This window comes from Astatotilapia calliptera, chromosome 14 (assembly GCF_900246225.1).
Source record: "Astatotilapia calliptera chromosome 14, fAstCal1.2, whole genome shotgun sequence".
Classification (NCBI taxonomy): domain Eukaryota; kingdom Metazoa; phylum Chordata; class Actinopteri; order Cichliformes; family Cichlidae; genus Astatotilapia; species Astatotilapia calliptera.
This window is the reverse complement of record NC_039315.1, coordinates 3,608,137-3,632,741: the sequence shown is the minus strand read 5'-3', so window position 1 is coordinate 3,632,741 and position 24,605 is coordinate 3,608,137. Positions and strand designations below refer to the sequence as shown.

The 24,605-nt window shown below is 40.0% G+C and overlaps 1 protein-coding gene across 4 annotated transcripts in view; it reads right to left on the bottom strand.

Moving 5' to 3' along the window:
* The window catches only part of slc8a2b (solute carrier family 8 member 2b), a 206,140-nt gene that overhangs the window by 90,343 nt on the left and 91,192 nt on the right, over positions 1-24,605 (bottom strand). For all 4 annotated transcript variants that reach the window (XM_026192632.1, XM_026192631.1, XM_026192630.1 and 1 more), the window contains one exon: positions 4,680-4,705. The gene's annotated coding sequence lies outside the window, so the exon portion shown is untranslated. The remainder of the gene's footprint in view (positions 1-4,679; positions 4,706-24,605) is intronic.

The window sequence follows — 24,605 nt, the reverse complement described above, 5'->3', positions numbered from 1 at the left end:
GAAATAAAGTTTGTTAACAGATAAGCACTCAGGGATAAGGGCAGGGATAGCTCAGTAGGTAGAGTGGTGGCCCCATGATCGGAAGGTCGGGGGTTCGATACCCCTGAGCAAGGTACCGTTCCTACACACTGCTCCCCGGGTGCCCAGTGGCTGCCCACTGCTTCACTGAGTGAATGGGTTAAATGCAGAGAGGGATTTTCCCCACGGGGACCAATAAAGTACATTTTCTTCATATCAGTCTCACTCTGGGTTCTGACAGTTGTGTGTTAGCATCTTGTCTGCTGTTGTTGCTGTTCTTGTTTTTTGGAACCAGAGGTGTATTTAGACCAGAGGGTTGAATGCTAAATCATCAGTTAGAAAACTGGCTGCAAAGCTGGACTCTAACAGTGCAGTACCTACAGTATATCATTATCTGCTAATTAGCAATAAAAACCCACCCAAAAACGACTCCACCCAGCTCACAGGAGACACGCACGCACTTCCAAATTCAAGTGTTATAAAATTATTTCACACCCTGCACAGTTTTATGAACAATGAATTGAAATTTAAAACTTATTTTCTTTGATCATAGGTGGTGTGTATCATTAAAATCTGCCAGAGGAATTTAGTTCTTACTGTCGATTTCTTTCAGCGATGTTGAATCTGTCCACTTTGCTCACTTTTTACTAACAGAATCACACGAGATCAGAAAGGGATTAATTATACCAACTGAAAGACACAACCCCACACACACCCTCCCCATGGTGCCCTGCATTGTTCAGACTGTATGAAGAAGCTTCACCTCATAAATTATTTTACAACCAAAATGGTAGAAGGAGGGAATCCCAATACAATATAACAGCTTTGCAGTCTGAAAAATTATTCTGCATCGTATCCAGAGAGACGTTTTGTTTTGAGTCTTAACACCTGTACAAGCAAAGCCGCATGAATAATTTAGATACACAACTCGACTGGATAGACTCCACAGTTAATACCAGCTAAAGGGAATAATGACGTTTCCAGAATTTTAATGTGCAGTTGTTCCTGACGACTAACAAGAGATGACAGGAGAAGGAAGGAAATCGTTTTTATTTTATTTCACTGTACATTCTTTTGTTGAGGTCCTTGATTAGCGGTTAGCTTTGGAAAAAACAAAAGAAAAGGAAAAAAAACTGGCTTACAAAGACATTACATGCTTTCAGCTCCTCTCTTCTTCCTTCTCTGCACCATTGCTTCCTCTCCTGTCCTGAAGTTCACAAAGGGCAGAGGTTATGTTTCAGGACAGGCTCGTCTGTTTCACCTAACGCCTTCTTTTCTACCATCCATCACATTTCTGAGTTCTTGAACTCTATGAATTCTTTTGTTTCCATTTGTTATGGTAACATTATCAAAGATGATTAACTTTCAAAAGAGACAAAATTTTAACCAATTCTTTAGACTCTGGTGTTTCTGTGTCCTTAAGCAGTAAGAGCTCAGGTTGGAATAAGACATAATTCTCGTGAGAGAAAGGGAAGTAATGTCTTCTCTTCTATAGGAATATGGAATATGTTTCACTGCTTTGGCTTTTGTTTCATTTTCCATGCACATGGCTGACTTTATTAGGGTTTCTGATGAGAACTGTTAAGCTGACACAGATGATCATAAAAATTATTATTAAAACACATATTGGAGCCATATTTCAGATTGTAGTTGCTCAGCCTAAAGTATAAATGTGCTAGGGATAACCAGTAGCTGTGCATACAGATGTAAAGTGTAGAAGCAAGTTATGTACCCATTCGGTGGTTAACCGTTTTGATATTTATATGTATCTGAATGTCTGAATGTTTACACCTGCACTTTCAAAGCTGTAATAATTATGTGTTGAATTTGCCTAGTTGGTTTTCCTGCATTTATCTGAGTGTAGGATTTCCTGGCTTCTGAGCGGCCAGTGAAGTATCACGAGGGCTGTACACAAGAAGGTGTGCAGAGAGTAAGTTATCCATCTCCATCTTGCTGTTTCTAATAGTTCTGTGAGATTCAGAACCACACAACGAACCCTCACGTTACACTCATACAATCTCTGTTGTTTTTGTTTACATTTATTTCATTTCATTTATATTTAATCGCTCATTTTGGATACAATTGTTCAGTCTTATTGTTCAGTCTGAACAATAAGCACTGCACTTTAAACTCACCTGCAGGAAAAGTGCTGCACGATAAATGTGGACTGATTAAATTACCACTGCTTTAAAAAAACAGTTACTCATTTTTAATGTCGCAATAAAGTATGTTGTAGGTGATAAGCTGCTATGGCAACGCTGCTGTTTATGGCCACAAATATGATGCAGATGTTCCAGCATCTGTTTATGCAGCATGTTATCTGGTGTAATTATGTAACAATACATTTTAGTGGATAATCTGTGCACAGCTCCAGTGTTTGTAACTTCTGCTGTCCAAGCATGTCTGAAAGTGAAAGTCTTTGAATTTGAACATTGCATAACCTGAATTCAACATCGGAATGAAGATATTCAATCGAGCAACTCATATACACACGCACACAAATAAATAATGTATAAGGATACTCTTTAACTTGACAGGGGTAAATAAAGAGACATGACGAGTCTGGGTGGCAGAAAAGATGAAGAAATGAGAGGGGGAAGTAGAGAAACAAAAGATGAGAGCAGAGACATTAAAGAGTGAGACAGGGAGAGGAGTGCACTATCTAATATGGCAATAATGGAAAAAAATGATACGTATATTGGCAGAGTCAGGGTTACCATGGTGTGTGGGTGTGTGTCTGTGGGTGTGTGCGCACGCGCTCAGGGTGGTGGTTCATTTGGACACCTTAATTGAGTGTTCTGCAGTTTCCCTCTGGGTTCCTGTCACCTTGACCTGAGCTCAGAGCTCCATCAGCAAATTCTGAACGAGATGATCTCCATTAATACAGACATGCAGTAAATGTGTGTGGCAGATATTTCAATTACACCCAACACCCACGAACATACAAAGAGCAGAGTAAAAGATTGTCTTACACACACACACACACACACACACACACACACACACACACACACACACACACACACACACACAACAAGAGCAACGTGATCCAAAGACACACACATGCATACAAGCACAGTAATGACCCCCACACAGCACCCATTCATCACTTGGTTGGGTCGCTGCGGGATACAACTAATGAGGCATCATAGTGGCTGTTACCCAGAATGCATTGCATTAGCCCTTCAAGGCTTCACGCTATTTGGCCATTCATTGACACGCGTGGAACTGAGTGCTTTTGTGCAAAAAGTGCAGCAAGTCACTCACTGCTGTTTGTGTATGGTGTGTGTGCGTTTTCTATACAATGAATGGTAAAATTTAAACAGAGTATAAATCAATAAAAAAAATGTAAGTGTGGAGTCACTGAATATCTCACAGAGCTGCAGATTTTTATGCGTCTTTTGTGTCTCATGGCTGATTTCTGCTTGAGCCTAAGTGGTCGAAGCCGTTGCCAGCGTTCATCTCTGTGCTTTACATTATGGTTGTGTCCTGGTGTTTTACATGCAGATTACTTCTGTCCCTCAAGCTTGCTCTTTCTTTCGCACCCATTCCAATAGGTTTTTCAATTTTCCTGTAGGGATTTGTTGACATCTGCGAGTCCTCATTTTGAGGCTTTGATAATTATTTTTTTACACTGAGGCGATATTTATTATTTGCTTATCGATCCATTCAAAAACTGAGGGGAAAACGTAAACACATATTTTCAGCCTTCAATTTTCACTTCTAAAGTCTGTGAGTGGAAATATCTGGAGTTTGCTACACCGAGTTGAAACGGTGACAAACACAACCAGTTAGTATGAAAACCGGTTAAACTGGAACATGCAAATGCAAAGGCAGAATCAATGGTACTGAACAGGACATTCACAACAGATGTGCAGTTAACAGAGAGGTGTCTGTTAGGCTACATCATACAGTTTGTGATAAGCTATTAAAATGATGAGAATAAGATCCAGTCTCACAGCAAAATATATAAGAGCTAAATTAGTTCTAAGTTAGGCACAAGCAAACTGATCTGGAAAAGCTGCCTTTAGAAGCTGAAAGCTCCACTGCTGCTCCCATCCCTTTGTAGCTGACAGTGGATCGCTATAGTGGTCAATCCAGGCTTGTTTTGCTTGTAATCACTGCAAGTCTATGAGATTTCATTGAGATGGTCAGTTATCAGCACAATCCTGCTAAAGCCTTCCTGTGTATACTCCGTTTAAGCCTCTGGGGGTAAAAGCCACTGTTCTGGAGCCTTTAGTGCATATAGATAACTGATAATTGTCCTCTTATAATCTAACTATGAATGCAGATTAAAAAAAAACAATAACAAGGACTTGTAGTTACTCAGACTACAAACAACAACTGGTGAAAAAACTCTTGACCTTTGCCTACAGATTACTGTACACACCACCGACTTGCAAGAAAAAAGAATGAATTAAGACCAATATCGTTATTGTAGATCTGGTCTAACCTTATGTGTGGTGCATCAGACTATTATTCACAAGGCAATAAAGCAAACGGGCTCAACAATGTCTTGAAAACAGCGAGTATTTCTCAACCATAAAACTCTAACTCTGCGACATGGTATAGATGAGGTGGACCAGCATCAAATGTCTGTCCCCATCACTGCAATTCCCAGGAGAAAGGGGAAGAAAAGGTGGGAAGGAGAGCAAACTCACCACTAGTCTCAGGTGGTCCTGGCAGGCTGCAGAGAACGAGAGAGAAAGAAAAGCAGATGAGTTTGCATTCACTTTTGATGTTTTCGTGAACATTTTGCAGCAAAGACCTAAACATCGATGGCTAAAAGCATCTTAACAACTCTGCACACTCCCACAGGCGCGCACCAAAAACACAAAAGCATGAATACGGAGTGCAGCATCCCACATCAGCTCAAGGACAGGAGGAGGGAGAGGGATTTACCACGAGAGACAGATGGAGGGAAAAATAAAGGGGGCATAGAGAGTGTTTAAGAAATAGGCAAGTAGTAATATAGGTCAGTCATGACATCTCATGTGTATAGGTGTCAGTTAATTAGGTGCATTATCATCTTCATGGATTATGAGCATAAACTTTAATACGCACACACTTCTGTGTGTGGTATGTGTGTGCAGTGTTTTTCTGCCACAGCAGCAGATGTTACAGGAGCAGAGGGACCAATGAAGAGACGCAGGGTGAGACAGATGTATCCCTGAACTGATACATTAGGTTGATTTTTCATATATTTTCAGTTTTGGTAAATCTGAGTCCTCCACTGCAGATTAAAAAATAGATTGCTTGCTGACTGGGGTGAAGAAATCATTTTTAACTTGTGATAACATTCTGGTTTTAAGAGAGTTTTACTGTCCCACAGTGGCAAACAAACAGGTGTCTCCACCCTTAAGTTATGGTTGGATTTTCCTCATGCTGGTAAGATAGGATAGGACTCATGCTCAACAGTGTGAGTTTTACCAGGAAAAACATAGTCTAACCTTTTAAATCACCAAGTCACTCATAAAAGTGTTGCCATGGTTACAACAAAAAGTCCTTAAAATGTCATGCAGATAATCTCTCCTTATCTATCCATCCATCTTCTGTCACTTCCTGTTTGCAGAGGCAGCCTTCTAAGCAGAGAAGCTCAAATCTCCTTCACCCCAGCCACCTCCTCGACGGGAACACTGAGTGATTCTTAGTCCAGCTGAGAGACAGATCCTTACAGCGAGTCCTGGGTCTGCCTCCCTGTAGGACACATACCTCATCCAGGAGACATTCAGGAGGAATCCTAGTCAGATGCCCGAACCTCCTCAACTGACTCCCTTTGATGTGGAGGAGTCACGGCTCTACTGTGATTTCCTCCTTTATGGCTGAATCACTACAGGAGAGCCCAGACACCTTTTAGAGGAAACTAATTTCTGTCACACTAATTCTAATTCCCACATTTCACACTGAGCTGTGAACCACTTCAGTGGGAGCTGAAGGTTACCAGCTGATAAAGTCAGCAGAAGCACATCATCTACTGAAAGCAGAGGGGTGACCTTGCATACTTGGCTATGCATAGAAATTCTATCCACAAAAATCTGGAATGTGTCCGACGTGTTGATGGGATGAAGGACCAGGTCTCACTATAACTGTGCAGGGACCGAATGGCTCATGACAACAGACCAGATACCCTGCACCCCTGTAGCACTCCCGGTGGATCCCCAGAGGGTCCAAAACCATAAACCCTGGTTTGGCTGACACATTTTCCAATAGATAAATTCTAGAATCGCATTTCATAATAACAGATTTAATACATGGCTAAATGTATAAAATATATAAATGGATAAATAAATGGATATATGGATTAAGTAGCCTGACCACAGTTCCATTAAAATTCTGCTGGTGAAAATTCTGATGCTATAGATTATATTCACATAATTATTTTGCCTTTCTGAATAAAATTAAACACAGCTTCAAACCACAATGAATTATACCATGTAAACCCTTTAAAACTGGATTGACAGTGTTTACTCAGAAACACTAGTTTCTTTTGTCTTTCAGACATCTGTTAAGTCTGTTTTTATCTTCTTCTAATCTACTGTCATGTCTCTTCGTGGCAGTCACCCCCACCTGTACCTCCTTTGCACCTGCTGCATCACCCTTTGCTCACCTGATTCCACTGAAACCTCTCACCACTCCCTCTTTGCCAGGCTGACTTTGTGCTTTTAGCTCTCTCAGACTCTTTCTGCCTGCTCTGTTTGTTTGCCTCTATGGTTCTGGTAACTTTATACTCTAAGTAAAGCTTGTTTTTGTATCAAGATTGTGGGCTTTCTGAATTAAATTTGATTTCTTTTGTAGACGTGCATATTTAAAACAAAATGTGCTGCATCCTTTTTCCACTGAGAGGGAATAAAAAATCTTTAATATTTGCTTCTCATACTGTTTTTTTAAACCTAAATTCAAATTCTCTGTACTTATGTGATGTATCAACTTAACACTGCATAACTGACTGATGATGAGAGGATAAAATATAACATACCGAGGGTCTTATTGATCAAATATCTTAATATTTGAGAAAAGAGATCTTTTTAGGCTTTTTTTTGTTGTAGCCGGTCTAAAAATCTGAGGATCTGTCTGATTTGGGACACAATTAAAGACAGAGAGATTAAGCCCCACATCCTTCCTCCCACAGTCTTATCCTGTATTAAGAGGCAGATGGAGCTTTTTCTTTACTCTATCAATAGCTGTCTATCTGCTGAGAGGGGCGGCCGGTCTGAGATGGAAAGAAGGAGACGACTAACTGCTCTGCAAGTCAACACATGTGATGTAACTCAGCAGACCGAGAGGACAGACTACACGCTGAAAATCACACCTCTTTCCTGAGTTTGACCAGGTTTGAATGTACAATCAAAACACTTGATTGTGCTTGAAAACTAATTTAAACTTCATATTACATGACACAAACAAGACATCACGCAAACCAACCACCAAAGCAAAACCGGAAGGGAACAAACAACCAATAACTAACAGGGAACAGGAAAGAAGAAAAGCCAGAGAGAGGATTCATGGAGGGAGTTAGTGTGACAGATGACGATGATTCAAACAATAGGGTGAGATAGTGGCAGATGATCTGTGGTGGCGATATCTAAAGGGAGCAGACAAAAGGAGAAAAAGATCTGAATCCAAAACTTAAAAACAACCCTTGGACCATGACATGTTTACATGGTGCATATAAAATGGTTTGTACAACCTGTAAAGGTGTTGAAGTTGTTGCTTTGATAAAGCTAAGCTCTCCACAGTCCTCAGGTGTGTTTTGTAGGTGTAATAAAGGAGCGGTAACCTTGCATGTGACACTCATAAAAATTAGATTTTCTCCTCGCTCTCTGCTCAGAGAACAGCTGATGTAAAGGTCTCGGCTAAAGGTTGACTGCCAACACTTTCGTTACTGATGCATTTCATCAGGAGAAAAGATGCCATAGTTCACCACTCCAAAAGATCTTCGGAGCTGTCTCTCTAATCACAGTGCTCTTTAAACCAGCATGGCTCTCTTTTTTCCCCTGTTACATGAGGTAAAGTGCAGTTATGCAGCACATCACCGCTCTTAGCTGCTGACCCATCTGACAGCATTTCTAAAGGTTGAGTCAAACATGTTGAAAATGAAAAAGCCTTTAAAGTGTACAGAACAATTCATTTTCTCCAGTCAGGTTTTTCCACAATGGGGATAATAAGGCCAGTCCGTACCTATTTGACTGTCATGGCAATGAGAACCCTTTGTTTCAGGGTGTCCCTTAATAAAGTGACGATAGGCTGAAGCAGCTTCAAACAGACTCAAGTGTTTTGTTTTTGTGTTACTGCAGAGAGCATGACACAGGGGATGAGGAGTATCAGAAAAAATAAAGTAATTTTCTCAAGTATTTTGTGCCACAATTCAACTGTGAGCAATCTCCTCACAAAAAAGTTTTAAAAATGGACAGATGTCTTGGTCAGACCCTTAATTTTGGTGAAAGTCCAACCAGTAAAACTGCGGTTTACTCACTGCTCACACTGTCTCAGAGATAAAAGGTGCAGGCATTTCCTTAATTGTGGCTGCTTTAAATACTGGAGCTTCAGACTTTCCAAACCAGCAGAGAGACTGTTCTCTATAAAATGGGATATAACATCCCCGGACCAACACTTTGAGTTTGATGGCCATGTATATAAACATATCCACTTAGCCTTGACCTGCCTAAGTGGATACACTCTTTATCCCTCTGACGTAAAAGGCCGTGAGGCGGGCAGGCAGCTTGGAAATCCAAGTTTGTGAATATGATAACTCAAGAACCAGGCGACGCAGGAGGTTCAAATTGATACCAAAGGTGTACGAAAGATTTTGGACGAATTTGAATCCAAGACATTGACCTTTAAGATCAGAGGTCAAGTTTTCTGACAATCTTGTGAATACTAGAACGTGAGAATAATGTGACGTAGGTCCCAAATGGTTGATTCTGTTCATCTGGTTGTAGCGTTTTCAGTGGGAGAACACTACATCCAGATAAACAGAATCAACCTTTTGGGGTTTATTTACCTGGATGATTGAGCATGCATCAAGCCAAGGTGATGCAGGATTTCTAAATTGATACCATAGGTTTATCTACTAGAAGGCTGAGGAGTAGCACTGGTAACCAGTAGTATTTTTTAGTGTCTCACAGTCTCCAGTCTTTGCATCTGTAATATCAGCTTAACAAACAGACTTTACACGAAGCAGAGATATCATGAATGTGCTGTGCAAACATGAGGAACATGTATGACATGTATGCATTATGAATGCAGATTTAATGAAGGGAAAGAAAGTACGTTTCATATTTCATGTATTTAAAGGTAAAGATCAACATTTCTGAACTGTTTTGACTTACTTTGTTTCAAATGCAGTTTGATATTTAACATATTTATTGCCATCAGCGTGCCAAAGTTGATGCCATTGGGCACAAACTCTATTATGCATCAGTAAAGAACATTGCAAGATGAGAATTAACTTTGTTAAGTCTTTATTATATAGTACACCATCTAAGAAAGGCTGTGAGTGGACAGTATGAATGCAAACTTAGTCCTCTGAAGTAGTCGTCAACATTTGGATTAATTGCTCAACCAGGTCGGTTATATTGAGACCTAGCTTGGCATATTTTTTAACCAAATTTTAAACTCTGGAGTCTCTCAGTGAGGGTTAGCAACAATGCTAACTGGGAAAACCACTTAGCATATTTCAGTCTAGCAGCTCTGAAGCTCAGCAATCCTTATATCTTTTTTTTTTTCATAAATGGAAATGTAAAAAATAAATGCTGACGTTTTACAAGAGGCAGTGTGGACCTGTGTTTGATATAGCTGTCAGGCACTAATAGAGTCATAATTTACACTCACGACTGTACTTTTGAAAAGCGCCAGGCTAGCTGCTTCCTCGTTTCATTCCCAATGCCAAGCTTGGTTAGCCAACTGCTGGCAGCAGCAGCATCAATCTTCTAATCCAACTCTCCACAAGAGAGTCAAAAAGTGCATCAATCCCAAAAAACTTTTCTTAGCGGAAACATTCAGCTTTATAACCGAAACACAATTATTACATGAACTGTTTTAAAAAATTAAATCATGCTGCTCTTGCATGCAGTCATAATTGTTAACCTTCATCTATATTAGCAAGCAAGAAACCATCAAACCTTAATGAGAATTCACTTTATTCTCTAAATATGCAATTTATCTTTCTATATAAATGCCCGCCTTTCACCTAAACATTTTATTGCCACAATCTAAGAAGTTGGAAAAAACAGTCTCCTGGAGATTTTATTCAGGAGACTGTTTTTTCCTCGGGGGAGGAAGCCAAAGCTCTCATCAGCACATTTACAGGGAGCCAGGTCACTGATTTACTGATTAGAAACAGCTGCAGTCTCTGTAGTTTTGAGGAGAGATGATCCGCTTTCACATTTATGAAACGTTGGCAGCTGAATAAAGAACATTAAGTCTTCCAGTGAGGGGTAATCCATCAATATACTAGTACTGTGGCATGGCTGAAGCCTCCGAAACTATAATGACAGTGCAAAACTGAAAGCGTACAGAGACCTGCTGAGTCTTCAAAGATATTTTTGGTTCTAAGTAATTTGAATGAAATTTAAATAAGTGAATTAAAAAAAAAACCCAGAGAATAAATACAGTTGTTTACTTGGGGGAGATATAAAAAATTAATGAGAAATAAAACTTGAAGAGAGGAAAAATATCCAATACAAATGTAAAATCTGCAAAAGCTTTGTTTTATTTGTTCTTTCCTGTATTCAAGAGGATAGAGAACAGCTTTAGAAGCACAGATATCTGCTTTCAGTTCTAAAATGGTATGTCCAGGTGACGCGTCAATGAGAACGAATCAAACATTTCCTGCATCCTAATCCAACTTTTAAATTGGTGCCTTCATTTCAATGCAAATAGTTGCAGCAAAGACGTAGATGGATGTATAAAAGCGTTATGCACACCTGTTAAAGAGCTTAAAGAATTTCAGCTCATGGCAGGATATGTATGCATACATACTGTAAATTGTCATAATGCAACCGTTAAATGGATAAAGTATCTCCGTGAAAGCACCAAAGAGCTCTTGACACAATTTATTTGAAAACCTTCAGGCTGCAGGGTAAAGCACGGAGCGCTGCAGAGAAATGAAGGCTGCTCTCGCTGTTATGGTCCTGCACAGACGACGCAGCGCTGCAGCTCTGAGGCTTCTCATTTCTTCTATTCTGACAAGTCCATTGGCTGAGTCTCTTTATGAATTTGCTCGCCCTGCATCAGTCACAATGACCCCGGTTTGGCCCGTGGGTGCTAAATGTCAACAGCAATGACTCTGGTTGACACGAAGTGCTGAGAGTGAGTTCAAAGTGAGTGGAAGCCTTCAGAGATGAGTTCAGACACACTTTTGGTCCATCAATCACCAGCAGAGCAAAACATATCAGAAAAATGCCAAAACAAAACTCCAGGGACAGTGAGCAGCCACGAATAAAGACAAACTTACCAAAGCTCAAAAGGCAAACCCACAGAGGAACAAACTGCACATCTGAGTGAGAGTTACACATTCACAGCGTGGATATTCTCCACCAGTCTGGTGAATCAAGCTGGCAGCTTTCTGCTCTATACTGAAAGACTTACCACAGTTAAGCAGTCCAGATGGTCATGCATAAACAACAGATCCTGATTTTGTTAAAATCAGGATCTGTTGTGATTATGGACAGAATTACAAGTGTTGTCTTGCTGATGAGGTGGGACGACAGTGAGGGAGAAAAATTCTCTCATTGTGTGCAGAAAAAACCTGCAGGAAACTAAACATTCAGATCCACCAGGATTTATCCTGTCAAAACCAGTCCATTCAACACAAGGAATCGCCACGGTCAGTGAACACATCTAAAGAGTGCAGATTTTCCTGTAATGATGGAAACGCTACTGAGAGCCTGAGAACTGCATTCAGTAAAAACAAAAAATGATTTAAATCACCAACTTTATTAGAATTCCTCCCAAGACGGCCACAAATGTCTCTTAAAATAAAATAAAAAAACACTCTTTCTTCCTGGTAAAAGGTTTTTTTTTCCTTCCCACTGTCAGCAAACTGCTTGGTCACTGAGGGTCATCTGATTGTTTGGGTTTCCTCTGTATTATTGTAGGGTTTTTACCTTACAGTATTAAGCTGATTTGGCACTATATAAATAAAATCAAACTGAATTGAGTTAAATTAATTTGGACCACGTTCATCCATGTAGATTTTGAGATACTTCCTGGAAAAAAAAAGAAAACTTGTCCTTGTAGTTGTGAAAAGTTAGGAGATCACTAAGGATATAAGGTAATACCCCAAAGTATGAGACCATGAAGCTTGAATTTCGAGTTCCAATTTGTACCAGGGTTCCTATAATAGCTGCTGAGATATTTAAGTCTGGACCAAAGTGTTAGAAAGACAGAGTGACCTGACATTGCTATCCTCAGAGAAATGCTGCCACTGGTGCTGAAAATAAGCTGCACCCATTTAAAGACCCATTTAAAATCCTTGACACCAGATTCTGAAGAAGGATCTTTATAATTCTTGAATTGCCAACACGAGTGAAACACCAGGAGAAGAAAAGAGTGTCTTAAATATTTGATTTTCCCCCAAATTCAACAATGAAAGAAATTACTGAAAAAGACTGGAGCTTTGTTGTTACCCTGCCCTCTCTGCTCTTGCTCTTGACGAAGGCGGTCGCACTTTTCTCCTCCTCCTCTCCTTCCCTGCTTAGCCTCTTATGTCCTTGTCTAGTCTCATGTTTTTTGTATTACTTTTCCCTGGAACACTCTCTCACAGTCTGTTCTCTAAAACCTAAAAGAGGAATTATGGATTGGATCAACTGGTCTCTAAATGCAATTGACACCCCTTTTTCAACGAGAAGTTTGGGCTCGGGTGAGCCTGAGTGCTGAAGATATCTACCTATTCAGAACCATGGTAACAGGGTTCTGGCTGATCGGAGCTGGCTTGGCCCTGAATTATCGAAGAATTAAGGAAGCGGAACCGGCTGTTCAAACCCCCACAAGGCTGCCCGCTGGGATTGAAACGATGGGAAGAGGCGTGAGTTTCTCAAAACGGGCTAATTGAGTGCAGCACGGATAAGATCCTGGAGAGGCTACGGCTGCGGTGAATATTCAGAATAAGACCTCTGAGTGCAGACTGGATTACATCTTGGAAGGGCTCGCTCGGAATAACATCTCTGAGCGCAAATTGGATGACATCTCGGGGAGGCACACTATCGTGAGTTCTCAGAATCGGCTCCTTGAGCACAAGAATGACAACATCACAGAACGCAAGTATGGCAAAGCTCACAGCTCGCCAACGGGAGATTGAGAGACCAGTGTTGGACTGTAGAACTGCTTTGAAATTCATATGAGCTGTTCGCACTAAAGTAAAAAGCACCATCACTTCATGCGGATACCCTTTGGGCGCCAGCTGTGGTCGCAATGCTGGAGCCGAACAACAACACCCTGATAACGACTGTATTTAGACTGTTCTTCCCACTCCATGCAAGGCCACCTGGGTTGGCTGGAAGACTGTTTGCTGTCCTCCCAGGAGCCCAGCATGAGTAGAGGTCTCTTTTTTTCCTCTTGTACTTTCCCATTGTAGTGTATATTTCAGTGGTTTTTTTTCTGTAACGCTACCGATCTCCGACCTGTATCCCCATGTGATGTCTGTGTTGTGTGTGTAAGGTCGGGGGGGGTCCTATTTCACTGCAGGGCAACCTGCACGTGGCGAATAAAGCCTTGATTGTTTGATTGTTTGATTTGAATGTTTTAAGTCGGAAAATTTTACTTCTCTGACTTTACCACAGCTTAAGTGCAACAGAGCTCTTTTTAAAACCCCACTGCTCATCATTCATTCAGAGAATACTTGAACTTCATTAAACTAAAAAAGAGGAAACTTGGGATGTTTTTAATGGGTGTGCTTACTGCTGCACTTGTGGACTATAGGGAATCCAACAGCTGTAGAACATGCCCAACGTTGTGGTATTTAATATAGTGATATGCAACAGGTGTTTGGTACAGCTGCTATGAAACACATCTGGAGAGGATTTAAACTTTTCATTTTACTAATTTGGCTTCAGCAAAAACCTCTTTGCAGTAAAAAAAAAACAACGATCTGAACCACATCGAGACTGATAGCTGTCATCTGATAGTGATACTGATAGTGGAGATGACAAATCTTCAGCGGTGACATCATCATCAATCAGGTCAACAGGAGCAAAATCTCACAGGAATGTTTCCAAGATTTTGTTAATGACACCGAGACCTGAGGCTGCGTATTTAGCATTGCTGTTCCTAATAATCAAGTTTGGAAGTTTCAGAGTGCAACAGCCTGGTGTGTAAGCCTCAGACCTAATTTACAACTTTCTACAATTTAAGAAGCTCTCTGGTCTCTCATAATGGGATAATAATACGTTATTTGTTCTTCCTTGAGCTGAATATGTTGCCCAGCACTTCAGGAGTCTCTCATGCGTCCCTCCTCTCAGCCTCCACCAGATTTTCCAGTAAGTCTCAAAAATGTCCATCAGCCACCTGCCTCCTCTGTTGCACCAACGCCAGCATCTGCACTCCTTGCATTTGCTTACTATCTCCTACCTTCATCTGAGACTCAGCTCTCGATGTTGCCACTTTCTGTATCCAACCATCAGTAAAAACTAATTTCGCATTTTCACATTAAAAACAACAACAACTCTCTTCTGCCAAATTCTCTCTCCTCATTTCACAAACTGGCTCAAAGCCCCATGTCTGCTAACGTTCCCCAGTGAAGAATGACTGATAAGTGCTTCTGTCAAATGCAATCCAACATTATTATTGGATGTGAAACAGAAAAGCCCTTCAATGTCCAAAAACCTCTGTAACCTCTGCAGTTGTACTGCACTACACTTTAGGACGGCCGTCTGTAAGAAGCCGATTAGAAATGACACAAACTTCAACTCCCATTAATCTTATCTACGCACCACACAAACACTTACATCAACATACAACATGCACAGTGCAAACCGGAAGCATTCCAACAATGCATGGAAAATGGAGCTTTAAAAAAGGGAAAGAGTTCTTCCTTTCAAAATAAAATCAGGTAGGCAATAGTTTTTGGATTAAAAAAAATAATACTCCAACTAAACTCCAGAAGCATCCACTCTCCGTGTACTCCTAATGCTCTCAATTTCTAATAATATATTGTAGTAAAGTTTATTTAGCCTCCTATTTATAGTCTTTTCTAAACTCCTCAAGCACAGTCACCACATGATTGACTTGTGACTAAACCGTTACTTGTTAGTTTATTAAATGATTTTTTTAAAACCTTCAATCTTAAGATTTAAATTTGTATGTTTACATTTTTGGTTTCAAAAAACTTGGTTCCTGTCTGCATCCTTCTTGGGACTACAAAAAAGCCTCTCTTTCATCTCTAAGAGCTCTAATTTCCTGTTAAGCAGGAAGCCAATTTTCCAAATCAGTGCCTCTGTAGACACTAAACGAACAAACTTGTAACAAAAACTGTTCGTTGGAGTGAAAGAGGTGAGGGCACAGACTATATCAGCACAGCTTTTCTGTGCTTTAAAAATCAGTAAGTGGAGAGGTACAAATAATACAGAACCTCTATGTGGACTTTAAAGCAGTTTCAGTCTATTTGTGTGCGAGCAGATTGACATATAGATCTTGCCTGATTGAAGGAGCTTAAGCAGCCAACACACTGAAGAGGTGATGGCAGCTCTCTGCAGACTCCACAACACGCTCAAGGTGCTGGCTTGGCTCAACTATGGTGCAGCTGAGAATGGTGTAAATCATACCCTGTGAAATTTAACACCTATGGGAGATTTTATAGTAATGTGACAGACTTGGAGAATGCATAGAAACGAGCACTGAAGCTGTTCTGAAAGCTCGAGGTGGAAAAACAAAGAGCTCAGCAATTAATCAACAGTACGACCTTTTAATCCTGATCCTTATCAAAGGAGACACTGATTTGTACTTAAAAGTCACTCGGCTTTTATGGCACACATGTGAGTTTCTGTAGCATTTCAGGAGTGAGGATCCAAATGTAGGACACAGGTAGTGTTATAGTATGAACACACGGGAACAAAGCCCGGTGAACATAAGCTGCACAACAGGCAACCTGACAAAGACAAGGGGGACAGTATATACACAGGGGACACAGAAATGGATAAGGGCAGAAGTGAAGAGAAATAACACAAGGACGAGTTTTGATGCATCGTAAACACTTCTTTCACACGCTGAAGTAAAATAAGAAGTAAAATTCAAATTCAAATTCAAATTTTATTTGTCACGTACACAGTCATACACAGTACGATATGTAGTGAAATGCTTGGACAACTGCTCGTGACCTAAAGAAAAAAAAAGGAAAAGGCTATGAATAAGATAGGAAATAAATATGAAAAATTAAAAAGGGTAAATTTAACTAGGGAGGAATAAAATATAAATTAAGGTTAAAAATGAAATAACTGTACAACACAAATTAGAATGAAGGGTAAATTTAACTGGGAAAGAATAAGAAAATATATAAATTAAAGTTGAAAATAAAATAACTGTACAACAAAATACACAATATAGAACTACACAAAAAACCATGGAAACTAATGGAGACAGGGGTAGAGAGTAGGCACGGGAAATTAAGGAAACTGCAAAGACAAAAATACCACGACTATGAGAACGACTAAGAGAGTGGAAAGAAATTACACAACATGGTTTTTGTTTGTGTACATTTTATGTATATTCTATCTGTAGACATGCACTTGACATTAAAGCTTAGAGTTTATTTTATGTTATTTTGCAGATCACTTAAGCTACAGCTTTTGGACCCCAGGAGGTCCCAAAACCACCCTTTGAGAACCACTTTTCTAAACATCCCAGTGTTAGTCGAGTCAGCGTGCTCACTTCACTGACTTTAAGTTACTATGTGCTCTCACTCTTCATGTTCTCACACTCACATCTTCTCCATCTTTAACTGATGTAACTGAAACATGAGGAGTAGGAAAAACAAGCCCTGATGTAAACTTTGACTTTAGCAAACACAAAACATAAAGAATGGAAGAGCTTTCAGCCCCTTAATGTGACTAATGTCACATAATCTGCAGAGTAAATGCCAACAGCATTATTAGAGTTAGAGGAAAACACACTTTTTAAGCCTTTAAGAGGTCGTCTGAAACTACTGCAAACATTTGAATATCATTGTAGCTGTTTGCTTTTTGTTATGCAACATCATCATATAACAATGCAAAGCTGCTCACTCCTCAGCTGTCTACAATAATTCCTCCCAATCTTAAATTATACAATTTAATCTTCACGTCCTTCTCCTTCACTACGCAGGAATTACTGCGTGCTAAATCACTCGTTAGTCGTGACGTTGAGGAGTGAAGAGCTGGAGGCAAACGTCGCGCTACGATGAATTCACTCAGGGCGGGATGAGAGCGTAAACCCACATTTTTGATTCCAAGCAACGAGCAAGAACCTTTCTGCTCTGGAGACTAATTTCTTCCTTTTCACATTATTGCATCCAAACACTCCCACACTCTTCCTCTCCCTCATTTCCTCCTTATTGTGCTCAGCTTTAATCAGCCTCTTTCATGCTCTCGTCTAATTATTTGGTGTTTATGTATTCATACGATGTGTTTGCTTTTTACGCTCTCTGTTTTGACATCATAGTTGGAGACACAATGACCTCCTGTCCCTCTGTCCTGATTATGGTCCAGTTATTTATTATTTTTGCTTGACCTCTCTGTTGCCCATAATTACACGCTGCGGGTGTGACTTTGTACTGATGCTTTCTTCTTCTTTCACTGTTCAGCTCGAAACTACTCAAACTCTTGTCCCTTGATCTTCTTAGTTTGTTCTCTTCCTCTAATTTGTGTTGTTTCTAAAAGTTTGCATCCCTTCATTAAGCACGATAAATTTACTGTAGTAAAAAGATCAGTGGATTATGAAAGGTTCAGCTGGGAAGCATCAAATTCTTCATTTCTGCTACTTTAATCAAAACTTTAATAAACCCTCGAAATGAACTGGGAAAAATATTCGATCAGTCCTGTCCAGGAAGACTTTTACATTCAGATTTCTTCAGGGATTCCTTTTGATGTCATTTCCACAGGTTTATTGGCCTCCCTCTGAAACATTTTACTTTACTTCTGGCAGTAAATTGTAACATTAGGAGGTGTGTTAGACATTAGGAGGAAGAAACAGAGAAAAATATGATAAAAAAACAATAAAATTACTTATTTTTTCTTTACAAACTAATCAAGTTGGTGAAATACGAAGTTGTATAGACTCTAATTGGACTGTTTGGTATATCACTGTGCATCTTCAGGACCTTCTTGGTTAAATCTAATTCAGATGACTCACAGCAGGTGAAACTAAACGAAACATTAAACACTTGATGACTTAACTGATAACGAGCCATAGTTGAACAGTCTAATCCCTGCAGATTGAAAAGTGACTGCACGATATGATAAACAAGTAGAGATGGGATGAAATAGGAGATTAACAAACAACGAGATGATGTTTAAATAGAAAGTGATCAAGTTGTGAATCAGAGTCAGTTAGTCAAATCAAATCAAAATTTATTTATATAGCACATATTAAAAACAACAAAGTTGATCATAGTGCTTCACAGTCAGTAAAAGCATGAGACAATTAAAAGAAAACAATAAGAAAACAGGGCAGGAAACAATACGTGACAACACAACAAGCCAGATAACAGCCAACTAGTTAGAATTAAAAGCCAAAGTAAAAAGATTTTAAGACGTGATTTAAAAGACTGGATAGACTCGGCGGTACGAATATGAACAGGGAGGTTATTCCAGAGTCTAGGTGCTACGGTTGCAAAGGCCCAGTCACCTCCGAGGTTGTGCTAGGAGCATCTGATTGGACGATCTAAGTGCTCTATTGAGATTGTACAGATGGAGGAGTTCGGAAAGATAGCTGGGCGCTAAATTATTCAGAATTTTAAAAGTGAACAAAAGAATTTTAAAATCTATATGATATTTAACAAGGAGCCAATGTAAGTTGGCTAAAATTGGAGTGAGATTCTAGTACCTGTTCAGAGAGGCGCAGCTGCATTCTGAACTAACTGAAGCTGGTAAAGAGAAGAGTGTTGGAGGCCCAAGTAGACGGAGTTGCAGTAGTTCAGTCTGGGTGTGATGAATGCCACACATTAGTCACATTAGTGACACATTAGCATTAAATCTGATGAATCGCTATTGTTATTGAAAAACTGAAAGAAGCATAAGTTAGGTGATAATGGTTATGGACAGAGGTTTGCTGATCTGATGCAGTCTCATTGATGGAATAATGAATGAACACATAAAATGATGCACCAATAGGTAGGTGGACACAAATGGCAAATCGTGTATAAAAAAAAAGCTATTATTGCTGAAAAGTTCATGCAATAGTTTTGTTCAACCCCACCGACACTCTGGGGTTTTGTCAGCTGTTTTAGATTTAATAATTTGTGGTGGCACACAGAGCCAATATTAAGAAAATGCATCAACAGCCAAACATTTCTGGATCAAAACAAATTAGAGGTGTGCGGAACAAAGTATGAACCGACACAGGTAATGAACAAATAAATTATTTGAAATGTTGAGATCCTGCACCTCGAGCTGCCCTTGTTATTCCTCTTATGTTTCCAAAGGAAACGCAGAAGTAGTGTAGCTGGTGTATCTGCCTTCAGTCTGTCTTTCCTTTCTCCATCTAAACACACAAACACTCTCCTGAATAATTCACACCCACTACCTCCTCTCCCACACTAATCTGTCGCCTCCTCTGCATCTCTGTGGCCCGTGTCTACATGATTTGTGGATGTATGTGTTTGTGAGTTAAACTGCATCAGTGTGAGCGTGGTGTGTAGGTCTGTGTGGTCTGTGTGGTCTGTGGTTTTGTTTACGGGTTTGTGCAGCAGCAGGCTCTCCGAGCAGGCGCACACAAACACAGACACACACAGACGCACACAGACAACAGCGTTTTAACTTACAAGTAGCTCAGCTCTGTAGAAAGCCACCCACTTCTGCTCAGGACTCAAACCACAGCAGCGTGATGAACAACACCGAGTTGTTGGAGTGAAGGAAAGTGAAGGAAAACTCTCCCCGAGTCCTGCTGGGCACAGCGGCTTTTCTTACAGTGGCGACTGCAGCATGAGCTGCTGTAATATTTTCACATAAATGAGTGCCCAATCTGAGCCACAGAAAATTCATCTCCACTTTGATTAATCACTAAAGTTCAGTTGCAAAACTGGAAAACATTTGCCAGCTCCATTTGTTTAAAGATTCAAGTCATAATAACTAATAAACCAAGAAATGTCTGTTTATCCACCCTTTGTGTATGTGTTGTAAACCTAGAAGTCATGAATGATAACTGAGGTGGCCAAAGTTTGGGTTCCTGCCTGCTTCACCTCAGCTTATCTGTGCCGTTTGACAGTGTTTGTGCAGTTGGTACCTTCTGTAACATTTTAATGCAATTATCTAACAACTAATATGGCCGACTGTGCAGTTAACTGTCGAAAAAGTCTGTGGCAGCTTTTACTTGCATTTATTAGCAGGTATCTGCGCCTGTACCAATAACATATATGGACTGTCTATGTATGTATCTTGCTAACAAGCTTGCTAGTCTTAGCTAAAATGGTAACCCTTGACTATAAAGGGCCCAGAACCGATCACAGCGGGCTGATATCTGTATCTCTTATGCATGATCTAGGACTCTGCCTCCTGAGCGTCTGGATCCTTTGACCTGCAATCGATGAACCAACTCTGTGTGACTCTGCAATGTTGACAAGCACCACAAACAAAAGTTGTAAAACAATCATGGCTTTAAGTTTTACAGCCTACACGTAACAGGAAGGCATTGCAGAACTCTTGCATTTGACTGCTTTAGCCTTGGTAGGTATGCATTAACAGTCAGGCATTACTGTAACAGTAAGGTCTTCAACTCCACTAAAAAGTGAAGCACAAACTATTCAAAGAAGTATTTTTTAATATCTGAAAGATAATTTAGAAAACTATAATTTGGGTGCAGGGCGTGGGGCTTTTTAGGGCTTCAGTCAGGGCCCGTGGTCATGACTGAGAGGAGAAAATGTCTCATTTAAAAGGGATTAGACACAAACGAGATGGAGGATGAGTTTTTATTGACTGTCTGAGCGTCTTAATGGTGGGTACAATGATGACCCACGGCGACACAGCCCAGAGGCAGATGGAAGAAAAATGTACTGAGTTGTGCAAATAACTTTGTGGGTTTTTTAAATGCTGCAAAAGTCTTTGTTTGAATCAAAGAAGTGGGATTGGTTGACAGGATGACAGAAAACTCAGCAGAGCTGCATAATGTGCCACACTGATGTGAAAGTAGCTGGCTAAAGTGAGAAGCTGTTAAGACTCACTGCTCCTCCTCCTGCTTTATGTTAATGATTTAATATACTGGAAGTAGTGCGGTGTGCTCGGAAAAGTGACAGGCGTGACAGTTTAGGCAGATTAATAGATGTAATTCCTCCTGTGACAGCAGAACGTGAGATTCGAGTCACACCTCATAAAAAAAACAGTCAAAAATGTTAACTTCAACACTTCCAGCTGACAATTCTGACACTGACGTCATTAGGTGCACAAATCAAACACACCCCAGAATAAGCAACAGCAACAAATTCTCTAGTTGTACATACTAAAATGATGGAGGTCGCTTTTGAGTTTGAAACGTGAAGCCAGTGCAAAAGTGGGTTTATTTTAAATGGCCAAGTGGACGACAATCAAGTGGACCAGTATGTTAGTAACGAAAATAAATCTTTTTGGCATTTTTTTGGCCTTCAGACAATATTTTTTGGCAAATATTGAATCTGCAAATCTCTGTCAGACTGTTTATTCCTCCAAAAGAGTGTTTCAGGCCCGTGTACCAGCGTGTTTGGTTCACCTCTAAGATACGACAGCACTATGACACTATTTCAGTTGTTTTCTGTGTATTATACATTGTATCTCATTGCTGTATTGTGGAAGGAAAAACTTCTGGCAGAAGGAAAAATGATCAGCTGATTAGAGCATCTGTGTGTGATTAAATGGAATTAAAAAGCTTTAAGTAAACAAGCAATCATTACACAAATTTAGAAAAAAAAAACTGTTTTAAAGGAAGTTGTTGCAGTACAAAGAAAAAAGAAACATGGTGGGTAACCTACAATTTGATTTAAAAGACGAATTAGTAAATGAACTTTGTGTTCATTAATGATCTCCGATGAGACTACGGGATTCGTTTTTTGCTAGAGGTGATAAAAGGAAGTGACAGCTTGGGAAATCTGAAGGAAAGCTGCTGAGGATGTGGAAAGATCAGGATTGTTATGGAAGAGAGAAAAGGGATTTAGCAGGAGCTGGTTTGCTGGGCAGATTTGTTACATCAGCACTTTCATTCTCACCAGGAAAAGCAGAGGAAAACATCGTTAAACTGGGAGTGCTGAAACAAGAGTGGAAGATGAAAAGGGCTGATGATTCGCTGCAGTTTATATTCTCAGATTAAAATCCCTAAAATACCGCTGTTGTGTAGTACAATCATTATAAATGCTACTAGCAGCAGAAACAGATGGAAAAAAGACAAACTGAATAAAACCACACACCTGTCCCTTATCACGTTATAATTCCAGCAGTTTGCAAAAGACAAATGTGATTTCGATTTTTTTGCCTTTTGCAAAATGCTCATGGAATTCAATAAAGTTCAAGATGAAGTGACTTTATGGCTACTGAAATAATACTGAATGATGGAATTAGGATATTTATGCGAGGTAGCTTGTTTCGCTTGTTTAATATATTCCTGTTGACAGCAATTTTCCAGAGGAAACCAAACGGTGGCTCTCACATTAGGCAATTAGAACGCAGGGATTATGTAAAACAAAAAGGTTAAATGTTAAAAAGGCGAGGAAAGGCTCAGAATAAGTACAGCTTTGAGCCAGATCAGCACAGTATGACAACAGTTTGGATTATGAAAGAACAAAAAGCTCCTTGAGCTCTGATCCTGTAATCCATCGCTTCTCTCGCTCGCTCAACAAAATATCACATCTCGCCCTTCTTCTCAACAGAAACATGTTAAGTCTCCTGATTTATGCTAATGTGAATGTGCTGTTTTTGGATAGACCTCAAGGAGAATGTTAGACTGGCTCTAACAGGTGACTGCATGGATTCATTGTTGGTAAAGTGTACATTAATAAAATGTGATTTTCTTGTGTTTACAAAGTGGTATACAGATGCAGCAACAGCATCTCAGGCTGACCTAATAACAGACTTCCTGCAGTCCCTCTGAGGTGAGATGGAAGCTACTGGAATCAGTAGAAATGCATCACTGTTTTGTATCTTTAGTTTCTACATCACCATATAAAGTTTTCCCTGATTTAATCAGAGGGATTTATTGTTCCCTAAATGTTTTTGTGCACAACAAATACTCTCCATTACTCTTATAATTAAAGTCCCATTTCTGTTCTCAGTTAGCAGCAGTGGGTCGTAGTTTAAAGCTCACAGTCTGCACTGGGAGGAGGCTGGTGTGGTGGTGGTGTAAATCAAATCTTGGACTTTTATCCAGGAGACTGAGGTGATTTTAAAACCACTTGATGAATCACCCAAACTGATTCAAGACGAAAATACAGTCGCCTTAAAGTGTTTTTGGAATGGAGTTTGGATATATGGGGGTAGCCTGATATTTATGTCACATGTCACAAATACAATAAACCACGGTCATGACTTCTGGCATAAATAAAAGAACATGCACGGTAATGTTATTTTAATAAAAGAGGTCTGATATTGTGCTGTGCATAAATGTCCTTGTTAAATTTTGTCACTGCTTGTACAACTGAACGAGTCTGTATTGCAGGGCTCTCGAACTCCAGTCCTCGAGGGTCGGTGTCCTGAAACTTTTCCATGTGTCCCTGTTGCAACACACCTGAATAAAATTAGTAGGTCATTAGCAAGGCTCTGCAGAACTTGACTGCATGCTGAGATGACAACACCTAACCCTACTCAAGTAACTTTAGGTAAATCTAAGTGTTTGGAAAAATACTTCTAAAAGTACTTTTATTGCACCATGTTCATTCACTCATGGGCTGCTGTAACATGAATCAAATGGCTGAATTGCCACCTCAGCATGCAGTCAAATCTATAGAACCTTGCTAATGACCTACTAATTGTATTAAGGTGTGTTGCAACAGGGGCGCATGAAAAAGGACTGGAGTTCGATACCCTTGCTGTATTGTATTACCGGATCTATTTTAAACTCACATACGAATAGTTACAGTTGTACTGGTGGTGGTCAGAGGGCCCGGTGGCGCCAGTGTCCGGCAGCCTCGCCTCTGTCAGTGCGCCCCAGGGCAGCTGTGGCTACAATGTAGCTGCCATCGTCAGTGTGTGAATGTGTGTGTGAATGGGTGAATGACTGAATGTAGTGTGAAGCGCTTTGGGGTCCTTAGGGACTAGAAAAGCGCTATACAAATGCAGGCCATTTACCATTTACTGTACACTCAATCTACATCAGACATTTTTCTTCTGTCATCTTTACATGTATCCCCTCTGATTAACAATCACTTCAATCACACCAGGTGGTATTTTTAGAATGAAAAGAATTATTTCTAGATGTATTTTCAGAACAGAGCCTCACACGTA